Genomic DNA, 14,100 nt, shown 5'->3' with positions numbered 1-14,100 from the left:
TTTGATTTGCATTTCTCTAATGACCAGTGATGATGAGCATTTTTTCATATGTTTGTTGGCCTCCTGTATGTCTTCTTTTGTAAAGTATCTATTCATATCCTTCGCCCATTTTTGAATAGGCTTGTTTGTTTTTTTCTTGTAGATCTGCTTTAGTTCTTTGTAAATTCTGGATATCAGCCCCTTGTCAGATGGGTAGGCTGCAAAAATTTTTTCCCATTCTGTTGGTTGCCGATTCACTCTACTGACTGTTTCTTTTGCCGTGCAGAAGCTGTGGAGTTTTTGAGACGGAGTTTCGCTCTGTCACTTGGGCAAGAGTGTAGTGGCATGATCTCAGCTCACTGTAACCTCCACCTCCTGGATTCAAATGATTCTCCTGCCTCAGCCTCCCAAGTAGCTGGGACTACAGGCACACGCCATCAGGCTGGGCTAATTTTTTAAATATTTTTAGTAGAGATGGGGTTTCACGGTATTAGCCAGGATGATCTCAATTTCCTGACCCCAGGTGATCTGCCTGCCTCGGCCTCTCAAAGTGCTGGGATTACATGTGAGCTACCACACCCAGCCTGATGCTTTCTTCATCAAAACTTGGTCTCCTACTTTCTTGATTCCTTGCTTTATTCAAATACATAAATTAAACAGCAGAGTCATTGGTTCACTGCTCCTTATTGCCCAATTCTGCGGGCCATGAGGAAGTACTGCACTTTCTGTCACTTTGGCCTGATGGGACACGATTATTTGCTATATTTCTGTAATAGCATGTAATTAATGAAAATATGATCTTCTTGATTATGTCTATATCCGAGAAGGAGATTTGGGCAGCAACAGAACATAGTAGATACCATTTAAAATTTTTTCATTTATAGACTTAGGTGCACATAGGCAGTTGTGTTACATGAGTATGTTGCATAGCGGTGAAGTGTGGGCTTTCAGTGCATCCATCACCTAAAGTGTACATTGTACCCAGGAGGTACACCCCTTCCACCCTCCCACTTTGAGAAGTCTCCTGTATCTATTGTTTTACTCTGTATTTCGATGTGTGCCCACTGTTTACCAATCACAAGTGAAAACATGCAGTTTTTGAATTTTTGTTTCTGAGTCATTTCACTTAGGATAATGGCCTCAATTTCCATCCATCTTGCTGCAAAAGATATGATTTAATTCCTTTTTATGACTGAGTAGAATTCCATGGGATATATATGCGTACGTCTAAATATCTAGATCTCTGCAGATATATGTGTATATGTATACATATCTAGATCTATACATATATGTTATACATTAAATCCAAGCATCCCTTGATCCACACTTATGTTGATTCCATAGTTTTGTTATTGTGAATAGTGCTGTGACAAACATATCAATGCAGGTATCTTTGTAGATAAAATGATTTCCTTTCCTTTAAGTAGATACCGAGTAGTGGGTTTGCTGGATCAAAGCATAGTTCTATTTTTAGTTCTTTGGAAGCCTCCACATTGTTTTCCACCGAGGTTTCACCAATTTACATTCCCTCCAGCAGTGTATAAGTGTCCCCTTTTCTCCACAGCCTCACCAACATCTGTGGGGGTTTTTTGTTTTTTTAATAATAGCCTTTCTACTGGAACAAGATAGTATTTTAAAATCAGAAACATGTTTCAACATTCCTGCTCGGCACTCTTCAGGTATTAAGAAAGGTGTACATGTGCCAGAGTTGTGACCATCTTCATTCATTTCATTGGTCATTTCATTTTGTGCTGTGAAATGAGAAGCAAGAAGAACAATGACCATAGGCATAACGTTCCTTGAAAGGTGACATGCTTACTCCTAGAAATGGGGGCTATGCATTGTCCTTACTGATGGAAACATGTCTCTATGGTGACCCTGGTGAAGGGAGGTGGCTGAGGTTGGCTGGGGAATACCTGAGTATGAATGCCTCAAACAAGCCTGAAGAAGTGGAATGATGCCCCAGTAGCAGACACTTGGAGCCACTCTCAGTCAGAGGAGCAGTGTTGTGCAAGTTCTGAATGGAAGATGCCTCAAAGGCCTCTAGGAACAAACAGAATTTCCTCTTCTATAATCCCTGGAGATTAACAGCATGCCTGGATCAGTAGACTGGGAGCCAGAGTACAAATGCAGGTCTGACATTGTCATTCCATCCCTGGTGATTGATCTCTGTGATATTCCCTTTGCTGAGATGGCCCCTACTTTAAAAGAGGCAGAGTTCTTTGGACAAAGACTCTGCTTCACCAGCACCAGGTATAACTGGCCTTTGATATGGGGGCAAATCTGAGTTCATTCTCACTTCATCACCTGCTGGCTGTGCAGTGCAGCTTTGAAAACATTCCTTAACCTCTCTGTGCTATTGTTCCCACTTCTGTACAGTGGGAATAATGATCTCTAGGTACTAAGCTTGCTGTCGTTGTTAAGTCACAAGGAGGCAGGCTCTGTGTTTGACCCTCTGTGTTCAAATCTTAGTTCAGCCACTTGTCGGCTGTGTGTGATGTTGGCATCTGTCTCTAATGCTTAGTCTCCTCGTGTGTGAAAAACGAATGATGACTGTGTCTCCATTGTGGGGATTTTGCAAGGATAAAATGTACCAGTGAATGTAATACTTTAACCCTGGAACTTTTTCAGCCCACCCTCGATAAACTTCAGCCATTATTAACCCAAACAATATTAAGGGCTGGGCTCATAGCAGGTGCTTAATACAAGTTAGTTTTTCTATCTTTAAAATATTCTCCATTCAGGAGCTTATTTATTTATTGCCTGCTAATAAAAACTTTTCTAACTGGGGAACTTCTCATAGATGTTAAGTTTGCCTTTGCTTAAGAGAATACCTACTTTATCTCTTGAAATTTTGTGACCCCTTTTCTGTGGGACCCTCAGAGGTCAGCATCATTCTGGGATACGGAACTCTTTGTCCTAGATATTCTTGCACAAAAAAGAGGACAGGCCATGACTGATTTTTACCAGCAGTTAAAGAGAATTGGCACAAAGATTTGGGAGGTATGACAGGAAGAAGCACAGGCTGGAATCAGATGAGATGGGTGGAATCTCAGCATCACCCATTTTTTTAGCTGTGTGCCTTAGGCTACATTATTTTTTCTTTTTTAAAAAAATTTAAAATCTATTCATCTGGAGAACTATAATGAAAATAATGCCTATATGAAAGGATGATCAAACGAAATCATTTGATGTGAAAAGTGCCTGTATTCTGCAAACTATAAAGCACCATCCACAGACATTGGAGGAAATAAAAATCAAAAGGGAGTTATTTCTGTAACTTTAAATTTCCAGAATAGAATAATTTTGGAGATAAAAGGGCAAATCAGCAGCATTGTTTTAATGAGTGGTGGTAGCACAGCAAATTGCTTCTCTAAAGGAATTTTCTTTTTCTTTTTCTTTTTTTTTTTTTTTTCCAGAAAGCAAGGGCAAAGATCAGAAGGAAATAGGATTCAAATTTGGTTACCGTTAAAACTGCTTCTATAATTAAACCTTCTATCATGATATATTGCATTTTAGAGACAGATCATGGGCAGGTATTTGGAATTTAGTGCAATTTCAACATTCCAAATTGGTCATACCATAAAACTTTAGGTACGCAGAAGCAGACAGTGAGGAATGACATTTGATATGGATTATTCCTTGCATTATGTCATGGCTATGGGAAAACATAGCTACATAACATTTCATTTCTTAGGTTGAGGGTATTTAGAAACTCTTAATCATAGCATGGGCTTTTGGAGCACAGCAGACATTTTGACGCCTGCCAAATATTTTCAGTATTCCATATCCTGGACATAGAGTAAGTTGCAATTCCTGTTCCCTTTCCATTTGCCTAGATGATTTGTTCTGTCCAAAGAGAAGTGAGGAAAATTTACTCTGCCACAGAATTTTAATGCATTGTTTTAGCAGCTGGCTAACCTATCTTCTATCGATAATAAAAGAAAATAAAGCACGTTAATGTGGATGGCATCTAAATTGCATCCAAATACTAGGATCCTATGATTCTAGGAAAACCGTGATTTTAAAAAGAAATTTTATAAGAGACACTCAGAGATTTATTTTCTTTCATATAAAGTGATTGGCAACATCGGAAATGGTGGCTGCTCTGTCAGCTGAGACTCTAAGTAACCAAGAAAAGCAAGGAATTCCTGCTGAGGTGTGGCGGACCTCTAGAGCAAAGGGAGATGTACCTCTGTGATTTTAAGCCAGTGGGCTTTGTGGAGTCATCATCTCACTTATCCTGACATGGAGACGGACAGATCCACGTTTGGATCTTAATTCACCCACATGCTGTGTGATCCTGGGCACACGACTTAGCTTTTCTAAGCCTCCATTTCCTCATTTGTATTATGATTTCATTTGGAAATTATAATGCCAAACTGAGAATTTTTGTTGTGAGAATTAAAAAAAGCAAGGTAGGTAAAGTACCTAGGCCAGAACCTGGCGTGTGGCAAACATTAAAAATGCGTTTCTTTTCATGATCACTATTTTATTAGAATTATAGAATCATAGTATTTGGATACAATATAGATGTCATTGACATTAGCAAGCATTTGTAAAATCACTGATAGAAGATAGGTTAGTCAGCTGCTAAAACAAGCTTCTTCATATGCAGTGCATGACTTCTTCTGAAATTGTACGATAAACTTGTGTGAAGAGAGTTCCCGGCATCTATCAAAGTCTCAGGGGAGTTCACCCCTAACCAAGCGTTGAGCATCACTTCAATAAAGTCTCTGCTGATTCTGATTTTTACAATTTAAAATGCCTTGCTTAAATCAAGATACATCCGTGCTATCCATCCACTAATTAGAGAAGGAAATGAAGTTAGTTTGGCCTGACCTTTTGCAGATTGCCTGTTTCTTGGCCCTGGGTGTAATTTCTCAGTGTTTGGAGGTGCCTCTCCCTTAGAGAGCAGCTGTGTGACTACTGCTGCTGTAGGGCATTGCCTCGTGGCATCTTCCAGCATGGGCTGTCTTGAGGCAGGAAAACATTCAGGCAGCATGCTGGATAACTGGGGCAAGAGTGTCTGGTAATAAACAGGAAGCAGAAATGGAGACACTCTCTGGAAGAGGAGCAGACGATCATAAGAAGGTTGGATAATAGTGGTTCAATTTTAAATTGGCACAAAACCAAAGATAGGGAGTAAAAAAGTATTTTAGGGAGGGGTAGATGTGGGAGTGTTAGGTGCAGACAAGGCTAGGTAGATTCTACCAGTGGTCCACCCACTTCTGTGAAATGAAGCTGGAAGGAAAGAAGATGCCATGAACTAGACAAGGTATATGATTGATGCCCCTTAGGATGACAGGGAGCGAACACATGTGTAGGCCTTCAGGTTGCTAGATGAAGGTTACATATATGTGGAGAGAATTAGCAGAGATGGAGATAGTCACATGGCAATATCTTCAATTCGACACCATTTTAAAATTTATTCTACAAATAAATACTAAGCATGACTTAGATGCGCTAGTTACTCTGAATCTGAAGTAGGGAATGCAGAATACTCCATGCCAAATATAAACAAATCAATAGTGCCATTTTGTTTGATAGGGCAGCTAATTCTGTTTTCTAGCTGGTGTCAGACATCACCTGATTTGCATCCCTGAATAGGAGTGTTTTTCTTGTTGCCCATACTTTCAAGATAGCTGCTAAAGCCCTTTCATATTTTCATAAACATGTTTTTGCAAGCTCAGGCTTTTCTTTATTGTTCTCAATCAAAGCCACTCTTTCAGGCCTGTGTGGACTCCTTAAAAAAGAAAAATTCTAACCTCATTTTTGAAAAACCAGAAAAAACACTCTTCTTTAGATGTCGCCACCTTCACTTCCACTTGAAAACAGAAGTGATTATGTTACCAGAATTTTGTTTTTTAAATAGTCTTTCATTTATCCCCTTTGGAGCCTCTTTCCTTTGAGAACGTCAACCCAGGAAATTATACTCAAGTTTTCTCTAGACATTTTGTTAAGGCCCACACTCATTGTTATTCACATTTAAACCCTCAGTTGAAATACTCTTGTTCCTCCTTGTCCTTGCAGAGTGCTTTATGTTTTCTCGAGTTTTATTATTTTTATGACATCTTAGGTAAGGCACTTTTACAAAAGAAGAACTTGAGATCTAAGATACAGACTTGGCTTTGTTTTCTGGGCAACTGCATCATGGATTGTTAGGAGATATTAATGAATAGCATCAATGACCTAGCCCTGTGTCTGGTCATCTGTGTCTGTAAATATCCACTTCTTTTTGATTCTCTGAAGGATAGTGTTCTGAGAACTGCCTATGTATAAGTTCAGCTATGGGTATGACTAAAGAAAAATGAAGGGCCTATTGAAATAAAATTAGTATTGGTGATAGAAGTCAAGCGGGCAAGCTGGCAGGATCCATAGCGAGAACTGTTGCTTCTCAAGTAAACAGGCACAACTAAGTAATTAATAACACATTCTCATAATTGCTTCCCAAATGGCCAAGGCATTTGGTTTTCTAAAACAGGATTCTGAGAGCTCTGATATATGTACTCCATGACATATAATTGCTCGTATTTCCCTCTCTCCCTGCCTCATCTTTGAACTTCTATACACAGAAAATTGTTTCATTTATTCTCTTTGTCTCTGTTTTTGGTATTTGATTTGTAGCTTCTTCTCATCTCTTTACCACTTTGCATGCCTGTTCTCCCACTTTGGAGTTTAAAATTATCTTTGTCTTTTTGCTGGTCAGACTTCCATCCTTGTGCAACCTTGTGCAGGCTTCAGCAAAAGCTCTCAGATTTCTGCAGAGATAGGAGTCCTATCAGATCCAGTAAGGAATCGCTGGAACCTTGTGAGCCTTGAGGTTTGAAATGACTTCGAACCTTTCAGGGATCAATTTTTGTGTATGACTTGCCAAAAGTTTTCTATTTCTAAGAGGGCGAAGGCATTTCTGCACAAAAGCTCAAAAGACTGGGACATCAAATAACTCTTACAAAACAACATTTTGATGAGTTAAGTGTAAATGAATCAGAAACATATGGATTGAATTTCCCTTAAAATACACATGGGTTTAAAAATTAAGGGGAAAAGTGCTTGGCAAAATTCTCTTTGGGTTTGGCCAAGTCTGATTCCTTTGAAAACTAGTTCAAGACACGATGCCAATCTCAAAACGCTTCTGGGTTCACACATCTCTGGTTCAAAGTGCTCTCTTCTCAGAATCATTTATTTTGCCCCCTTTGTTCACTGTTGTCAGGACTATGTTTCTTTAATAATCCTAATCAGAGTGACATCTAAGAACAGAAAGTTTACATGAAAATCTTCTCCCATTCAGGAACTGGTAATTACCAGATCTTTGTGGAGTGCATTAAATAGGCACATTAAATCCATTGACTTTCTAATCATTTATTGAAAATCTATTATGACTGGGCACCTAAGTAGCAAAGATGAGTCAAGTATGGTGTTTTTACTTACAAAACTCATAGTCTGTGGGTAAATCAGACGTATATTATGATAGAAGGCAAGATAGACGAATGTCATATGGACCAGAGTGTTGGCGGGCCACAGAATTTACTCCAGATGGTAGATCTAGCTGTTTCTCCTTCTTAGTGGCTTTCTATTTCACATGCTTATGAATTTAATAATGGGTCTGCTTGCAGAGATGCAGATAGGGTTAAGGAAAAATTAAAGCAAAAGACTATAGCAGCCGTGGCTAACCATTGTCATTCTAGGGCTAAAAGAACAAGGATAAAACGGAGTTATTAGAGCCCAGGGAGAACTGGAACCATGAAGAGAGGCCACCATTTGGGGGCCTGTGGCCATGGATGGATGCAGCTACTGTCAGAGACACAGCATTAGAGCAGGAAAGGAACAGGAGGGAACTTACAGGGAAAATCTGTGATGTAGTCAGTAGCATTGAACAGGGCATAGAATTAGCCAGGAGATAGCAAACAGAAACTAAGGTCGGTTGTCATTGGTGTTAGTATGCAGGTGAAGGAGAAATCATTTCTGCCTTTGTGACTGAGGAGGGCAGTGTAGACAGAGCTTGAGATGTCTTAACTGCACTTTGAAGAATGGGATACCAATTTGCTAGGTAAATTTTGGGGAAGCAGAAGCATTTTAGGTGCAAGGAATGACATAAGAGAGTACAAAGAACAAAGCCTGTTGGAGAAAGGTAATTAGTCCATATTTACAAAAGGACTAGTTTGATGAAACTTGGAACTATAAAGGGAAGGTAGTTGAAAAGGAACCCCAGCAGAAATTTGAATGATGTGCTAAGATTGTGGTTTATTCGCTAGATAAAGTGGAGCCACTGATGACTTTTGAGCAGAGGTACAGCTAAACCAACATAGTGTTTGGGGAATGTTAGTCTGCACCTGTGTAAAATCGATGAAAAAGGGGAAGCTTGGGGATCGGGCAACTGCAAGGTAATTTATAGTTCACAGACTAAATGCTAAGGACTGGATGAAGATGAGAATATATAAAAAAGACCAGATTCCTTTTTCTTTAAAATTTTTAAATTTTAGATAAGGCATGTCTTTCCTATGTTTGAGGCCCTAGAGTCAATTTTCTTGTCCTTTTAAATTAGTGAATACACATAGAAAACTTAGAAGAGGGCCTGGCAAATTTAGAAGCACTCAATCAGTATTTATTATTATTGTAAAGATTCTTACTAAACATTAAAATCTGGTCTGTGATTTATTTTAAAGCATCATTCTACCCCAGCTGCCCCAAATTTTGGCATAATTTTGAAACGAAATATCTGAATTTTTATAAGAGTAATATATGCTATGTTTAAAAAGCAAGCAATACTATGAGGTGTACACTAGAACATAGCAGTTGCTGGTCGAGTCATTCCTCACCTCCCAGTTCTATCTTTCCGTTGGGCAACCATTTTTAACTCTTATGTGTTCCTTGTAAATATTGTTCCTGTACAGGTTGATGTCTTGATTAATCTACTTTGCACAATATTTATTAATTTCTTGATGATTGATGACAGTTTAGTTGTGTTAAATCATAATCAGTAATTGTATCATCATGATTTGTAAATCTTGTTTACTGCTGAGCCAAATAGTGTACCAGAATTTCATCTTTTTCTTATAAGGCATTTTGTGTTTCCTGGAGTTTCTAACTGGATGAGTTTTTGCTTGCATAATTTTCCAGCCACAAAATTTTAATTATTTTCAAATGTTCATGATATTAATTGTTCTATTGAATTTCTCTTTTTCCTACAATCTGCCCTTCAGTGTCCTCAGTCCTCCCTCTCCCATCTAGACTATGTTTTATCCTAAGAATTCAGTGTTAATTTTTCTGGGATGGATTCTTTGCCTTCTTTTTCTGAAATCAATCCTTGCCCCTGCCCTTCTTCTCGTATTTAACTGCTAGAGCACTAAGACCAAAGTCCTAGAGTTAGGGCAAGTCCTAATGGGCTTACCAAGAAGAGAATGTGGGTAGGTTAATTTTCTGCTTATTTGCATTTATTCCTTCCATTTTACATTTGGCTAATAGCTGCATTGACTTTAGAAGGCTTAGTTAATAACTTCCCTTTCCCTCTGAATTTCGAAGACAGCATTGATGAGAAGTCTGATGTTATTTTATTCTTGACCCTTTGCACTAAATTTGATTTTTTTTTTTTTCTTTTTAGCTCTGGAAGCTTCTCAGGTATACTCTTTTAGCATCCATGTTCTGAAATTTCACAGTGATGCACTTTGTTGTAGGTGTTTGTTCATTCTTTATTTTGGGGAAATTTCTCTTACTATATTTGGCATTTTACCTTTTAACTTCCTTTTAAAAATGGCATTAAAATTTTGAGCGTGGTTTCTTATTTTTTCAAAATTTTTCTTTCTCATAGTATTCTTTTCTTGTGCTAGAAAAAATTTTCCAATATCTCTCTGATAATATTCATTAATTCTTTTAAAAAGCTTTTTTCTCTCTCTTGATTTGTTTCTTCTTCTATGTTTGCTTCCCTCTTTCATTCACTAGTTGCTCCTCCTCTTTTTTTTTTAAATACATGAGGCTTTTCTTAAGTGTTAACTGATCCATTCATATTTAAGACTAAGGCATTTTACATTGTAGCCTATCCATCTAGTGGCATATACCTCAGAAATCAAAACCAATAAAAAAGAATACATTACTCATACAGGGAACACCATCAATGTATCTCAGTAACATTATGCTAAGTGAAAGAATAAAAAATACATACCACAGAATTCCCGTTAGGGGAAATTTTTGAAAAACAAAACTCTAGTGACAAAAGCAGGTTAATTGTTGCCATGAGCCAGTGACTAGAGGAAAAACTTGACTGCAAAGGGATATGAGGGAACTTTTGGGGTCATGAAAATGTTCTCAATTTTTATTGCGGTGGTAGTTATATGATCATATACACTGATCACAATTCATCACATTTTACATATAAAATTGAATTTTATTGTATGTGATCCCTCAATAAAATTTATTTAACAAGAAGTAAATTGAATTATTTGGGTCTGGAGACTGTTGAGTTGCCATCTTTTAACTGTGCTTACCTTATTGAAAACCATCCATTTCATTGGGAGTATCCTACAAATGACAGCATGTGGAGGTCTTGTCTCCATAGCTATGGAGTAGTTTCAGAGCAAGGAACAATTGACTGGTATTCTACATGTGTCCTGCCATTCTGTAGATAGATTCCCAGTTATTCTATCTGTTTTAATTATTAACAATTTTCACTGTGTGCATTGTCTTTAAGTCCTTAGATTTTTTTTCCTTAAATTTCTCAAATAAGCAATTTAGAGGTAAACCTAATTTGAATCTTGAGATATCTACCTAAATTTATAGGTAGTATAGATTTTCTATGAGTAAACAAAGAAATTAAAAGCTGAAGAAACTGCATATCTATGTATGTTTCTTTTTATTTAGGATTTCACAAGCTATGGGATTGGGGTTTGAAATAATTATTTTCAATCTCAGGGACTGCAGGGGCCATTGCGGACATTTAATATTCATGGAATGCATATGAAGAGGCACTGGCAGCATCTAAGAAAACACTTACCTATGTTATAGTTTTGGGTTTTTTTGGGGGATATTGTATCTTTAAGATATTTGTGAAAATTATAAAATATTTCAATAGTAAAAAGGTACAAAAAATAACAGCAGATGTCTATGGATCCATTACTGAATTTTAAATGATGCTGTCATTGACCATGTTTTCTTCAGAATTTTCCTAACATATAAAAGTACTTTGTATCTAGCTAACCCTCTACATTATTCATTAACCCCTTTGCCTCACTTCCCCATTCCTCTGCCGGAAGTAACCATCATTCTGATGCTGGTATGACATCTTCTTATGGGTTTTGGTACTTTACAATAAATTATTAAAGACATGAGTAATACATCTACCTTTCTTTTCCGTTTAAAAATGTTCACAAATAACATCATTAGGTGTAATCTTTTGTCCCTTGATTTTTTTATTTAACGTTGGTTTTGAGTTTTATCCTTATTGATAGAAAGAACTCGTTCATTCATTCCAATAGCTGTAAAACAATCCATGGAATGAATACATAAGAGTTTGTGTATTCATTCTTTTTATGTTTTTCAACTTCATTTTAGATTCAGGGGATACATGTGTGGGTTTGTTATCAGGGTATATTGCATAATGCTGAGGTTTGGGTATGATTGAGCCCATCACTCAGGTATTGAGCACATTACCCAGTAATTCATTTTTCAACCCTTGCCCCTCTCCCTATCCTTTCCCTCTAGTAGTCCCCAGTGTCTATTGTTGCCATCTTTATGTCCATGAGTGCCTAATGTTTTGCTCCCACTTATAAGTAAGAACATGTGGCATTTTGTTTTCTGTTTCTGTGTAAATTTGCTCAGGATAATGGCTTCCAGTTGCATTTGTGTTGCTCCAAAGGACATGACTTCATTCTTTTTAATGGCTGTGTAGCATTCTGTGATGTGTATGTACCATATTTTCTTTACCCAATGATAAAGAACATGACACCACTGATGGACACTTAGGTTGATTTCATATCTTTGCTATTGTGAGTAGTGTTATGAATAACATGAGAGTGCATGTGTCTTTTTGGTAAAATCATTTGTTTTCTTTTGGATAAATACCCAGTAATGACATTGTCAGGTCAAATGGTAGTTCTGTTTTAAATTCTTTGGGAAATCTCCAGTCTAATTTCCACAGTGGCTGAACTAATTTATATTCTCACCAGCAGTATATGAGCATTCTCTTTTCTCCATAGCATTCCAGCATCTATTGTTTCTGACTTTTTAATAATAACCATTCTGCCTGGTATAAGATGATATCTCATTGCAGTTTTGGTTTGCATTTCTCTGATGATTAGTGACTTAGAGAATTTTTTCATATGTGTCTTGGCCAAATGTCTGTGTTTTTTGAGAAGTGTTGTTCATGTTTTTTGCCCATTTTAAATTTTTTTTATTTGTTAAATTTGTTAAATTCTTAACATCAATTTATTAATTTTCTAATAAATTCTGGATATTAAAGCTTTGTCAGATGCATCATTTGTGAATATTTTCTCCCGTTTTTTGTGTTGTCTGTTTACTCTGCTGATAGTTTCTTCTGCTGTGCAAAAGCTCTTTAGTTTAATTAGTTTCCATTTCTTAATTTTTATTTTTGTTACAGTTACTTTTGAGGACTTAGCCATAATATTGTTTTCCCAATCTGGTGTCCAGAATGGTATTTTGTAGATTCTCTTCTAGGATTCTTATAGTTTGAGGTCTTACATTTAAATTTTTAATCCATCTTGAGTTAATTTTTATATATAGTGAAAAGCAGGGGTCCAGTTTTACTCTTCTGCATGTGGCTAACCAACTATCCCAGCACAGTTTATTGAATAGGAGTCCTTCACTCATTGCTTATTTTTGTTGACTTTGTCAGAAATCATACGACTATAGATGTTCAACTTTATTTCTGGATTCTCTCTTCTTTTCCATTGATCTATGTGTCTATTTTTGTACCAGTACCATGCTGTTTTGGTTACTACAGCCTATGTTTCCATTTTGAGAGGATCAGCTGGGTGGTTCATACATTTTTGTCACACATACAGTACTTCCATGAACCTTCTTGTATATGTCTTCAGGAACAAATGTGTGAAGATTTCTTTAGCCTTGGTTTGTGCAACAGAATCAGCTGTAGTCATTGTGACAACACAGGTTGCTGGTCCTTCCTTCAGATCTTCTGATTCAGATGGAATGTGTGGGCCCAAGAATCTAAATTTCTAACAAACTCCCAGAAGATGCTAATACTGGTGCTGGTGCAGAGACCAAACTTTGAGAATTGCTAGACTAGGGTTGATAGCCATGGGTGAAATTTTTGGCCATTGATGTGTCTATGTTTTTCACTTTGCTAGGACTTTCTAAACTGCTCTCCAGGGTGTTGGTACTAATGTAGACCCTCACCATTAATGTATTCCTATTTCTTACTACCTTGCTAAAAATTGGCATTGTAAGTCTTTAAAATTGTTATCAATCCAAGTAATATCTCTTGTTTTATTACATTTTTTATTAATATTGACATTGAGTATAATTTCTTATATTTAATGGTCTCTGCTTTTTCTTTTCTGTAAATTACATATACATTGTTTTGTTCCCCTAATTAAGCTGTTTATGTGTTATGTAGTATTTTATTTATTAATTTTATAGTTTTGTAGAATATCTATGTATTCTGGTTATTAATTCTTAATCTGATAGTTGATTGAAAATAATCTTTTAATATCCTAGTCTGTTATTTTTCATATGTATACACACACACACACACACACACACACACACACACACACATATATTTTGAAACAGAGTCTCACTCTGTCCCCTAGGCTGGAGTGCAGTGATGCGATCTCAGCTTACTGCAACCTCCACCTCCTGGGTTCAAGGGATTCTCCTTCAAGGGATTCTCCTGCCTTAGCCTCCTGAGTAGCTTGGATTACAGGTGCTCATCACAACACCCACTTAACTATTGTATTTTTGGTAAAGATAGGGTTTCACCATATTGCCAGGCTGGTCTTGAACTCCTGATCTCAAGTAATCCAGCCACCTTGGTCTCCCAAAGTGCTAGAATTACAGGCATGAGCTACCATATCTGGTCTGTTTATAATATTTTTGATGGAGAGAAGTTTAAAAAGTTAATGGAGTGAATATTAACATTTTCTTTTGTGA

The sequence above is a fragment of the Saimiri boliviensis genome, chromosome 15 (assembly GCF_048565385.1).
Source record: "Saimiri boliviensis isolate mSaiBol1 chromosome 15, mSaiBol1.pri, whole genome shotgun sequence".
Classification (NCBI taxonomy): domain Eukaryota; kingdom Metazoa; phylum Chordata; class Mammalia; order Primates; family Cebidae; genus Saimiri; species Saimiri boliviensis.
This window is presented reverse-complemented; position numbering follows the sequence as displayed.